This window comes from Barbus barbus, assembly GCF_936440315.1.
Source record: "Barbus barbus genome assembly, chromosome: 15".
In the NCBI taxonomy this organism is placed as follows: domain Eukaryota; kingdom Metazoa; phylum Chordata; class Actinopteri; order Cypriniformes; family Cyprinidae; genus Barbus; species Barbus barbus.
Window position 1 is genome coordinate 24,592,053 of NC_136743.1, and position 13,520 is coordinate 24,605,572.

A 13,520-nucleotide genomic window follows, 5' to 3' on the forward strand; every position below is an offset into this window, starting at 1 on the left:
TTTGTCATAACCAACAAATATTCCTTTTTCACAACGAGTGTCCAGCTTTTTCTTGTCATATTTGTATGCATAACATTCCAACCCAAACGCTCTCATTTTGGATAGGTCAGGCTTCTTCCCAGTTATCAGGTAATATGGGGTTTGTCCAAGACGTCTATTATAGCATCTATTTCTGATTATAGCAGCAGTTTGTACTGCATATGTCCACAATTCTTTTGGTAATTTACTCTCAATTAACATACATCTTGCCAGTTCTCCAAGCTCTTTCCGCTGTCAAGTCAAGTCAAGTCACCTTTACTTATATAGCGCTTTTTACCATGCAAATTGTGTCAAAGCACTGCACAATATCAAAAAAAAGGAAAATAAAGTGTCAATAAGTTTGAATAGTGTCTTTGCAATAAGGTCGGCGATATCGCTGGAAATGAAGCGTCCCCAACTAAGCAAGCCAGAGGCGACAGCGGCAAGGAACCAAAACTCCATCAGTGACAGAATAGAGAAAAAAAACCTTGGGAGAAACCAGGCTCAGTCGGGGGGCCAATTCTCCTCTGGCCAAACAAACCAGCAGTTCAGTTCCAAACTGCAGCAAGTCAGGTTGAATGGGCTCAGCTGGTTCCAGTGGTCTTTTCCGATGGCTGTCTAAGTGGCGGGGTCCTCAATGGGGATCTGTCTCTGGCATTCATCCAGGTGTTTGGCCTCTGCCTACGATCAGGGACACATACGTCATCTCCCGGCGCTGATCCTCCATCTCAGTTGTTCGGTCATCTCAGATCATGTAATGGTTAGATCCAGACTGAAGTTCTGTAATTCCTGGCTACCACGGGATGTTAATCCTGTGGCAGAAACGTAGAGACAAGCAGAGACATGATTAGCGTAGCTGCTGTTCCATCTAAGCAAAAATAAATTGTTCAACCCAAGCTAAAGAATAATAATAATGTACATTTGATCAGATATAACTGCAGTACAAGATTATAAAATGCATTATGTGAATGCTTGGCTAAAGAGATGTGTCTTTAATCTAGATTTAAACAGAGAGAGTGTGTCTGAACCCCGAATGTTATCAGGAAGGCTATTCCAGAGTTTGGGAGCCAAATGTGAAAAAGCTCTACCTCCTTTAGTGGACTTTGCTATCCTAGGTACTACCAAAAGTCCAGAGTTTTGCGACCTTAGAGAGCGGGTTGGATTATAGCGTGGTAGAAGACAAGTTAGATACGCAGGTGCTAAACCATTTAGGGCCTTATAGGCAAGTAATAATAATTTGTAAATGATACGGAACTTAATAGGTAGCCAATGCAGAGACTGTAAAATTGGAGTAATATGATCATATTTTCTTGATCTGGTAAGAACTCTAGCCGCTGCATTTTGGACTATCTGTAGCTTGTTTATTGAAGATGCAGGACAAATAGCTAACAGTGCATTACAATAGTCCAGTCTAGAGGTCATGAATGCATGAACTAGCTTTTCTGCATCAGAAACAGGTAGCATGCTTCGAAGCTTGGCAATGTTTCTAAGATGGAAGAATGCTGTTTTTGTAACATGGGAAATATGATTTTCAAAGGACAAGTTGCTGTCTAAAATAACACCCAGATTTTTGACTTTAGAGGACGTAACAGTACATCCGTCTATTTGCAAATTATAATCCACGAGATTCTGTGTACGGTTTTTTGGTCCAATAAGTAATATCTCTGTCTTATCTGAATTTAGTAGGAGGAAATTATTGGTCATCCAATCTTTTACGCTTTTTACACAATCTATTAGCTTAGATAGTTGAGAAGTTTCATCTGGTCTTGTTGAGATATATAATTGAGTATCATCAGCATAGCAATGAAAACTTATCCCGTGTTTTCTAATAATATTTCCAAGGGGCAACATGTAAATTGAAAATAGCAGAGGACCTAGGACAGATCCTTGTGGTACTCCATACTTTACTGGTGATAATTGAGATGACTCCCCATTTAAATGAACAAAGTGGTAGCGATCGGACAGGTAGGATCTAAACCATCTTAAAGCCTGTCCTTGAATACCAATATATTTTTGTAATCGATCTATGAGTATATTATGGTCTATAGTGTCAAACGCAGCACTAAGATCAAGTAATACTAGCAATGAGGTGCAGCCTTGATCTGAAGCAAGTAGTAAGTCATTCGTAATTTTAACAAGTGCAGTTTCTGTACTATGATTGGGCCTGAAACCTGATTGAAATTCTTCATAGAGATCATTTTTTTGCAAAAAGGAGCATAATTGAGTAGACACAACTTTTTCTAAAATTTTGACATAAACGGAAGATTTGAAATGGGTCTGTAATTTGCCAGTTCATTAGAATCTAGTTGTGGTTTCTTAATAAGAGGCTTAATAACCGCCACCTTGAATGGTTTTGGGACGTGACCTAAATATAACGATGAGTTAATAATATTGAGAAGCGGTTTTTCTGCTACAGGTAACAACTCTTTCAGTAATTTAGTAGGTACAGGATCTAATAAACACGTTGTTGGTTTAGATGCACTGATAAGTTTATTTAGCTCTTCCTGTCCTATAGTTGTAAAGCACGGCAGTTTTTCTTTGGGTGCGATGAATGAAGCTGAAATACTAGACGCAGTAGAATCTACATTTGTTATTGTATTTCTGATATTATCTATTTTATCAGTAAAGAAATTCATAAAGTCATTACTATTAAACTGTGAGGGAATGTTTAGATCGGGTGGCGTCTGTTTATTTGTTAATCTAGCCACTGTGCTAAATAATAACCTTGGATTGTTTTGGTTATTATCTATGAGTTTGCGGATATGCTCTACCCTGGCAGCTTTTAGAGCCTGTCTATAGCTGGACATACTGTTTTTCCACGCAATTCTAAAAACTTCTAATTTAGTTTTTCTCCATTTGCGCTCAAGAATACGAGTTTCCTTCTTGAGAGAATGGGTATAACTGTTGTACCATGGCGCAGTACGTTTTTCTCTAACCTTTTTCAATTTGAGGGGGGCAACAGCTTCTAATGTATTAGAGAAGATAGTGCCCATGTTGCTAGTCATTTCGTCCAGTTCATGTGTATTTATGGGTACACAGAGCAGTTGAGATAAATCAGGCAGGTTATTTGTGAATCTGTCTTTGGTGGCTGGAACAATAGTTCTGCCCAGACGATAACGCGGAGCCATATAACTAATATCAGTAATAGGCAGCATGCACGATACAAGGAAATGATCAGTAACATCGTCACTTTGAGGTACAATATCTATATCGGTAAGATCAAGTCCATGCGATATAATTAAATCTAGCGTATGATTAAAACGATGAGTGGGCCCGGTGACGTTTTGCTTGACTCCAAAAGAGTTTATTAGGTCAGTAAACGCAAGTCCTAACGCATCATTTGTATTATCAACGTGAATGTTAAAATCTCCGACAATTAGCAGTTTATCAACATTAACTAGTAGATCTGAGAGGAAATCTGCAAATTCTTTTAGGAAATCTGTATATGGCCCTGGCGGTCTATACACAGTAGCCAGAGCAAGAGATAGGAGAGATTTCTTTTGCATATCTAACAGTGTAACATTAAGCAGAAGTATTTCGAATGAGTTAAACCTCCTGTATCCTGTTTTCTGAGTAACATTGAGAATATCACTATATATTGTTGCAACACCGCCACCACGACCAGTCTGACGGGGCTCATGTTTATAACAGTAGCTTGGTGGAGTAGACTCATTTAGACCAAAATATTCATTTGGTTTAAGCCAGGTTTCAGTCAGGCAGAGTACATCAAAATGATTATCTGTGATCATTTCATTTACAATAACTGCTTTGGGTGCGAGTGATCTAATGTTTAAGAGCCCAAGTTTTAAAAATTGTTTTTGTTCATTTATTTTGCGTTTTTCTGGTTTAATCACGGTCAGATTTTTTCTAGATCTTGCATTGAATTCTCCCCATTCTGATGGGGTGAATAAGGAGCTGAGGTTTCATGTCTAATGACGTTTTTACTGAGCAGTGACTGAAACACCGAAGATGTAAACTCCGTTCCATTATCTGATCTTACACATTTGATTTTACCATACGGTGCAACATCAGCAATGAACCTCTCTGTGGCTTTAACAGTATCACTCTTAGTTTTCAGAAAATAAGTGAACACAGCTCCTGAATAGTCATCTGTGAACGCTAAAGCAAATCTGAAACCATCTTTTCCTGCTGGCTCTATAGGACCAGCCAAATCTGCATGGACAAGTTCAAATACATCTTTTGCTTTCTCATCTGGATCTCTATTTCTGTTCTGAGCAAATTTACCTTTTACACACACTTCACATTTCAAATTGGACTTGTCAGTTTTACCTCTAATTTTCATCCCATCTGTAACGCTCTCCAACTTCAACACGTCATCATAATTACAGTGACCCAATATTTCATGCCATGTCTGAAGGTTATAGCACACGTTACACTCATCAATCTCAGTTGCAACAGTACTTAAATAAAATTATCTATCATACATCCGAATATCAAAAGTTGTACCATTTTTATGGATGAGCCGGTTCTGTCCTTCTTTGAAGATGACAGTCGCTCCGTTCGTAATTGGCGCTTTAACGGAAAAGATGTCCTGGGAAAATGATGGCACATAGAGCGCCTCCATCAGCATCATGTCCACAATGCGGCCTTTGCTGTCTCTCAAGCGCACTTTAGCGGTGCCTTTCTTCAACGCGATGCCGCTGGCCCGCTCTCCATCAGCCAACTCCAGAACATGGCTCTGAGGCTTAAAACTTGAGTGTTTAGTGGCTCCAGAGTCTACCATGAGGCCTTTCATCTTCACTCCGCCGACCGGAGCGACGTCCACCTGCTCCACCTTGAATGCGAACGTGTGATCCTCCTCCTCGTCCACTGCTTGCTTCACCTTATCCCGCTTTCTCCGTCGACAGTGCAAGTCTTTGTGCGTGGCGCTTTTACAGAAACTACACCACTGTCTCTGCTCCCTGCGCTCCCCAGCAGCTGACGTGCACTCCGCGGCTTTGTGACCTTTCTGGCCACAGTTGTAACAGGTGAGTTTCACACTCCAATTGTCTCTTCCTTTGACTTTCATCACGCTGTCCTCACCCAAGCTAGCAGTAACAAACTTCTCTGTGCTCTCATAGCTCCTCAATTTTATTTTAAAATCAACAAACATTAACTTTTCATCACTCTGTGTAACGTAAACAGAGAATGGTTTAAATACATCAGGCAGACCTTTTAAAATCATTGCGGTCAATAAGCCGTCACTCAAAGTCTCTCCTGCATTCCGCAATGCTGTGATGGCAGTCTCTGCACGAATAATATAATCTGTAACAATTTCATTCACATCTTTTTGAAGAGATGTCAGGTCTATATACAAACTTATCACGCGTGGCTTCCCCTTACCAGCGTAATGGTCTCTCAGGATCTGTAGCGCCTTCCTGCCATCATCAGCAGCGTCTCTCATTACAAGCGACAGACTCTTATCATCCAACAATTGAATTAGACCTGCGTATGCCTCTTCATTTTTACTGGCGTCTCCCTCCGCATCATCATCATCCACGGCGGGGGCTTCACCCAATATAGTGGTTTTTAAGTCGAGCAGACGCAAATGCGCCAGAAACTTCGTTTCCCACAGTTCATAATTCTTTTCATCTCCGTCAAAACAAACGATTCCATCGGCTCCCAAACGCTAATCTGGGCCCATAACCTGTTGATGCAGCCATCTCCAAAAGAGCTGGGAATGCCAGTTCTCATAACGGAGGAAAAACTTAGCACACAGACACACAAGTTCCTTTGCCTGCATGCACACATCAGTGAGAATGAGCAGTGGCCATTTATTAGTAATTGCGCACCGGTGTGTCACCCCACCCACTTCCAGAAACTAGGTCACAGGGTCAATTCAGAACATATACAAATGACATAACTCAACACTTGCTGAAACAGTTCTACTCTGCCATCATTGAATCCATCCTCTGCACTTCAATAACTGTCTGGTTCAGCTCAGATACCAAATCTGACCTCAGAAGACTACCGAGGGTAGTCCGGACTGCTGAGTGAATCATTTGTACAACCCTTCCCAGTCTCCAAGAACGGTAATTATCCAGAGTGAGCAAAAGGGCTGGTAAAATCATTCTGGACCCCTCACATCCAGCACACTCCCTCTTTGAACAGTTGCCGTCTGGTCGACGCTACAGCGGACATAGGAACAGTTTCTTCCCTCAGGCAATCCATCTCATGAACACTTGAACTCTTAACAATAAACATGAAACACACAACACTATCATACTTTTTATTTTACACACATACTTATTACATTTCAAATTTGCACCTAACATACCTGTACATACTGAATTGTCTATTTTGTATATTGTGTTTGTGCTATTTGGCACATTGTCCATTTTTGTATATTTGTACATTATTTATTTATTTTTATTATTTGTGTCCTGTCCTGTTGCTGTCATTCTGTCGCACTGTGGAGCTACTGTCACTAAAACAAATTCCTCGTATATGCAAACATACATGGCAATAAATCTCATTCTGATTCTGCGATAGAGAATGAAAAAGAGAAAATGTAGCTTTAACACATGAGAACTATTTAGAGAGATGCCATGAGGGACATGAGTCTAGCTCTGTGACCTTCAACCGAAGCAGAGCTCAGTTAGAAAGGAAGAGGACAATCCAAGAGTAGAGCCCATTGATGAAAGAGAGAAAGCACACAGGTTACATTCTTATTTTATCCTTGACCATGTGACTTAAACCAAATCTGAGATATTCAAACCAACCAATACAGCTGCCCCCACTGTACAAAAGGTGTTCCAATTAAAAGGTCTCCGCCAACATCTCATTTTGTTGCTTTTTCCTTTCTTTTTTTCTTCTTACTTTCCGTGAATTTGAACTGAACTTACAGTATTCTTCAATTCTTTAAAAAAAAAAAAAAAGTAATAGTAATTAATTTTTTCAGTTTGGAGCGCTACAATTTTCTCAAGTTTTTCATGATTCTCTTTTTGTATGCTGCTCTTTTCATCACTTTCTGATTGAAGATGTTGTCGTTTGCTGAAATCAACTTAATCACAGACTCCAAAGCCACTACCTTCATCTATAATCCTGAAGATTCCGAGAACATTCTTTTTCCTAGAGCTGAAACAAGTTTTTTGCACTCAGAATCAATTCAAAACTCTTGAGACATTACAAGCACCTTTTGGAGAAAGAGATCCGGTACACTCTACATGGTTCAACTCTAAGTGAATACTGGAGAGCAAGTAGAATTCCCAGAGGTCTCAGAATACAAAAGACACCTACGAATGATGGTGGAGATCCTTGAGTTTTGCAAGAAATGGTGTGAGATCATGAATAAAGCTTCACTGGACCTCACTCTTCTTGTTATTGAATTCACACAGAAGGAACTGAAGAAGGTGAGAGAATAGATTTAAGAAACTAAAAGCCTCTATCATAGCATCTCACAGTGAAGTTAATTTTAACCAACAATTGGAACTGCTGCACACCTCAATGGCAGAATTCAAGCAAGGTATACAACCAAAGAAGGTACGTAAATTCTGCAGAGACACATTAGACTATAAAGAAAGTAGAGTTTATCCCTGGCTCAGTCGCAACAGCACGTTTTCAAGACTCTCACGTAAGGTATGGTTTGAAGATGAGGCTCTGCATACTTCTGCATCTAGTGATGACAGTGAAGCAGATTTTTTATCAGATCACACAAGCGAGCTCATCTAAGAACGGCACGCAAATACCCACTTCGCAGAAGACCACCCGTCGTGGCAGACGTGGTGGTAAGAGGAGACACTCAACAACCAGTTTGGAAGAGGGGAACCCGCCTAAAGACCATCTGATCTTCAATCTTACTGGTCAAGAAATACATCCGCAAGAAATAAGTCTTCTGAACAAAGGTCTAAGCTTTGTTCCAACTAAAACTACAGATCCTTTTGTCACTAAAATTCAGTTGTTCAAGTTTTTTCGGACACTAAGATTGAAATGTCTGTACAAAAACGATAAAGTTGATACACACAATAATAATGGTCAAGCGAAATTCAAGCCTAAAAGCACCTTCTGTCCACCTGTGTCTCATCCATCTATTGAGACATATTGTAGGCTAGTAGAAAGGGATGTGGCCAATTTACTGGAACAGTCATCTCAGAACAAAAGTCAAATTTGACATTCTGAAAAAGAAGCTCTTGATGAATTGCGTAGAAATAAAGACATATTCATCAAACCTGCAGACAAAGGAGGTGGCTTGGTGATTATGCCTCGAGCACTTTACAACCAAGAGGTTCTTCATCAACTAGAGAATACTAGTTACTATCAAGTTCTGCCATCAGATCCAACAACGCAGTTTCAAAGGGAGATTCAGACATTTGTTCAAGAAGCACGTTCACCAATTAATTTCTGATAAAGAGATGCAATATCTGTTGAATTGTTCTCCTACTAGACCTGTTTTTTACATCTTACCCAAGGTACACAAGAGCTTGGTCAATCCACCAGGACGACCTATAGTAGCAGGAAACAACAGTCTTACTGAACCTCTTTCAAATTTTGTTGATTTTGTTTTAAGACCTTTAGTCACTTCTCTTCCTAGTTATTTGAGAGACACAGCTGATTTTCTGCAATGTTTAGCAACTCTACAAAATGTTCATCAGGGGCTCGTTCTTCGTACGTTGCTTAAAACATCCGAGATCAAATGAGACATTCGAGATGATTTCATCATGCTAATCATGATCCGGCTAATTGGGTTCTTCGAACACACCTGTTGTTTATGATTAGTGTCGCTGGATTGAGTTATCTGAAATAATTGCGCGTTCATGCGTTGGTTTAAAAGGGGATATGTATCGATAGTAGAAACAATGATTAGCAACGCTGTTATTGGCTGTTCAGCATGGTCAAAGAACGTGCCCAGTTTTTCTCCCAAGCAGAACAAGAGCTTTTAATGGAAGGTTATGCCGAATTTGAGTCTTTAATTAAAACAACAGTAAACACCTCAAAGTCTGCAAAAGCCAGGAGAGAGGGCTGGCAAAAAGTAGCAGACAAATTAAATGCGTAAGTGCTGTCCATGGTAGATGTTTCTATTACTTTCTACAGTGTGTATTTTTGCATTTTAATAATTTCATATTTACTTTGTTCTTTTATGTCAGAGCCACCACGGGACCCACTAGAACATGGGGACAAGTAAAAGTGAAGTACAAGAATATTTTACAAAATGGTAGCCTTTAATTGTTATACTGTCTTTATTTTAAAAAGCCACTTTTTTTCCTTTTTAAAAGCCACTGTCAAATAATGTGTTTGTCTGTTTATAACAGTCACCAAGAAAAAGGCTGAAAAAAAAAAAACAGGTGGTGGTCCTGCACCACCACAATATACCCCAGCAGAGGAGCTGGCCCTTGGGTTGAATGAAAACCGAACCATTGTGGAGGGCATCCCTGGGGGCAGCTCTTCCTCAGACCCAAAGCCAGGGACCAGTAGCAGCAACACCTTCATTACTGGTAGGCTAAATGAGCTTTCAATTCTCTTAGTACACTGTAAAATTATTTGTTGCTGCATTAAATGAAGTATAATCCAAATGGCTGGTACAGTCATTTCAACAAGTTATTGATCACATTATATTTTTTACAGTGTAGTTAATTGTAATGACAATTATTTTGTTTCCCTCTTTTGTGCAGTTTTACATAATACACCAACACTTTTACCTGTTCCCAAGCAAGTGGTGGCTGAAGCATATGCAGTAAGTTGTGTACTTTTTCTAACTTGCATAAAGGGAAGAGAGTGCAACACTTTGGAATACCTATTTATTTCCATTGCACAGGACAATGAAGAAACCCTCTCAGATGACTGTCCTTTGGAGGAAGAACCTGTAATTGCATAAATAACTTTACACTAATTTGTATATACTTGTGTACCTATTCTTTCTGTCTGCAATACGAGTTGCAGGAGTCCACACCTAGAGAAAGGCCTACAGAAAGGCTTGCAGAAGAGTCTGCACAAACAACTGATACAGAGGTGGACAGTGTTGTAGTTCCCTTCCAGGAACTTCGAGCTACGTCCGAAGACGCTATGGGAACGCCATCAGCGTGACCGACACTCTGAATATTTTATGCAACAGTCTAATGGATGGGCGAGGCGTCACAGGCGGGGTGACGTCACGACCAGGAAGTATATAAGCACGTGCGGCAGAGCCGGCGTCAGCTTTCTGTCATTCAGCAAGCGCTCTGTGTGTTGTCAGTCTGATTTCTGTCTTGTGAGTCTTATTTAGTGTTGTCTGTCCAAAAAATAAGGAGATGCCTAAATCTAAGGCTGAGACAGTGGGCGATTTCAGATCGCGTTTCAGGTTGTGTGTTAGTCCCTGCCCTCGCTACATTACGAGTGGGGACACACACACAATCGTTGCGTGGTCTGCCTGGGTGCTGGTCCCGTTTTTGCCTCAGCAGAGCGGCGGCTGCACTCCTGGGGCTCGCAGGCTGATCTGGCTGGCGAGAGCGAGACGGGCATGTCCCTATCTCCTCCCGCATCCGCCAGATCTGGCACCCCGTCTCTCGGTGCGGAAGCGGTCTCTTCCCCCGGAGACGAGGGCTCGACGCTTCGTCTCTCTTCCTCTGAGGAGGTTGATGTGACGAGCGTTTAGGAGGTTTCGCCGCCTCTGTCGCCCCAGTAAAGAAAGCGAGCTCTCCACGCGGTGTCGGTCCCGTTTTGCCGAGGCAAAGTGGTGGCTGCGCTCGTGGGGCTCGCATATGGATCCAGCGCCCGCTCTCTGTGCTCGGAAGCGGTTCTCTTCCCCAGAGAGAGGGCTCGACGCCCCGCTTGTCTTCCTCCGAGGAGGTGGATGTGAAAGATGTCGATGAGCTTTGTAAGCTCCAGTGTTTGCACAAGCACAAATAAAGCCGGTCCCGCTCTGCTGAGGCAGAGCGGCGGCTGCGCTCGCGGGGCTCGCAAAAAAAAAAAAAAAAAGGGCTGATCTGGCTGGCGAGAGTCAGACGGGCATGTCCCTATCTCCTCCCGTATCCGCCAGATCTGACGCCCCGTCTCTCGGTTTGGAAGCGGTACTCTTCCCCCCTGAGACGAGGGCTCAACACTTCGTCTCTCTTCCTCCGAGGAGGTTGACGTGACGAGCGTTGGCGAGGTTTCGCCGCCTCGTTCGCTCTCGAGCTCTCCGCGCGGTTTCGGTCCCGCTTCTGCCGAGGCAGAGCGGCGGCTGCACTCGTGGGGCTAGTAGATCTCAATGCTTCGTCTCTTCCTCCGAGGAGGTTGATGTGACGAGCGTTCACGAGGCTTCGCTGGGGGCGGAGCACGCGAAATCGGCTCTCGAGGGAGCCGGCTGCCCGCATTACGAGCGGCTGCCGCGAAAAAAAAAAAAACCTGCCGAGGCAGAGCGCCGGCTGCGCTCGTGGGGCTCGCAGGCTGATCTGGCTGGTGAGAGCGAGACGGACATCTCCTCCCATATCCGCCCAGTCTCTCGGTTTGGAAGCGGTCTCTTCCCCCGAGACGAGGGCTCGACGCTGCGTCTTTCTTCCTCCTAGGAGGTTGATGTGACAAGCGTTCACGAGGTTTCGCCGCCTCCTTCGCCCCAGTGGGAGGTGGCTGCTGGGCGGGCAGCCTCCTCCACATACCAGCTCCTCACATAGGGCTGCGCAGAAGAGAGTGTCGCCTCTCGTGCTCCCCCGAGGCGGAGCCGAGGACAGCGGCGCTCCGCGCCGGGGACTTCGAGGCCGAAGGCAGAGCTGAGGGATGTCTTGTCGGCCAAGAGGTCCTCTACGAAGAAGTCCTGATGGGCGAGCCCCAGGACTTCGGAGGGCGGCCCCTACTGGGGTGGAGCGGCTTACACCGCGGCACACGGTGACCGTCTCCCCTCGGTGCCCTCCGGGGATTTGTCTGTCAACCCTGCAGTTCCAGGGCACAGCAGGTCCCAGCGAGTGGTACTCTCAGGTTCTTCCGCCTGTGATTTCAGCAGGCCTGAGAAACTCGCCTCAGCCGCCAGATCATGCGTCTCCTGCCGGTGCGCCGCAGCGAGGCAGCGGTCTGGCCGCTTCTCTGACACCAGAGGTCAGTCTCGAGAGACTGATTCCCTTAGTAGATCGTTTTGGCAGCTTGGCAGCGGCTGCCGAATGTGTCTCTTTGGGTCCTGCGCACGGTAGAGGCTGGCTATTCCATCCAGTTCGATGGGCCACCTCCGCTGTTCAACGGGATTTGCGTGACTACGGTCCGCCCCGAGCAGGCTCTGGTCCTGGAACAGGAAGTCGGTACTTTGCTGAGAAAGGAAGCCATCGAGTTGGTTCTACCTCACGAAGTCCACACCGGCTTCTAAAGCCGGTACTTTATTGTTCCAAAGAAGGATGGTGGGCTGAGGCCCATACTGGATTTGCGGCTCCTGAACCGCTCAGTCAGTTCGCTGAAGTTCAAGATATTGACGGTCAATCAGATTGTGTCTCAAATCAGGTCCGAGGACTGGTTTGTCACGATAGACCTCAAAGACGCCTATTTCCATGTGTCCATCGTTCCTGCTCACAGGAAGTTCCTGAGGTTCGCTTTCGGGGGCAAAGCGTACCAGTATCGAGTTCTTCCCTTCGGCCTAGCACTCTCACCCCGCTCGCTCGATCGGAGCGCTTGGCGATTCGGCATTGAGATGTCGCTCTCGCCCACATAAAAGACTTGGGGTTAAGACTAAACGCCAGGAAAAGTGTGCTTTCTCCGGCTCAGAGAACCACTTATCTAGGCGTGGTGTGGGTTTCGACAAGTCGATCCTCACGACAGTCAGAGAGTGCGAGAGGGCCAGCCATTCACTGTCAAGCAGTTTCAGAGACTGCTCGGGCTCATGGCAGCTGCGTCCAGCGTGATACCTTCTGGCCTGCTGTACATGAGGCCCCTACAGTGGTGGCTCAAGACCAAGGGGGTTTTCTTGAGGGAAAACTCGCTCCACGCTGTCAAAGTGTCACGCCGTTGTCCGTGCCTTAGACACGTGGAGGAAACCTTGGTTCTTGTCTCAGGGCCCGGTGCTGGGAGCTCCTTGTCGCCGCGTCTCGCTAGCGACAGACGCTTCCCTCACCGGTTGGGGTGCGGTCATGAGTGGCAACCCTGCCCGCGGTCTGTGGAGTGGTCGCCACCTGATCTGGCATATCTACCAGCTAGCGATCCTAGCTGTGTTCCGTGTGCTCAAGCACTTCCTCCCGGACCTGGGAGATCACCACGTGCTGGTCCGCACCGACAGCACGGCAGTGGTCTCTTACATCAACCACCAAGGAGGTCTGCGGTCGCGCCCCTTGTAGAAGCTGGCACACCAGATCCTTGTGTGGTCCCAGGGCAAGCTCCTGTCACTGAGAGCTGTGCACATTCCTGGGCATCTTTATATGGGAGCAGGCGTCCTGTCGAGACAGGGGCCGAGGCCCGGGGAATGGATGCTTCACCCCGAGGGGTGAAGCAGATGTGGAAGGTTTTTGGCCAGGCACAGGTGGACCTCTTCGCCACTCGAGAGTCAGCGCAATGTCCCCTCTGGTTCATCCAGCTCCTCCGGGACTGGACGCTATGGTACAGACGTGGCCGAGGCTCCGTCTGTACGCCTTCCCCCC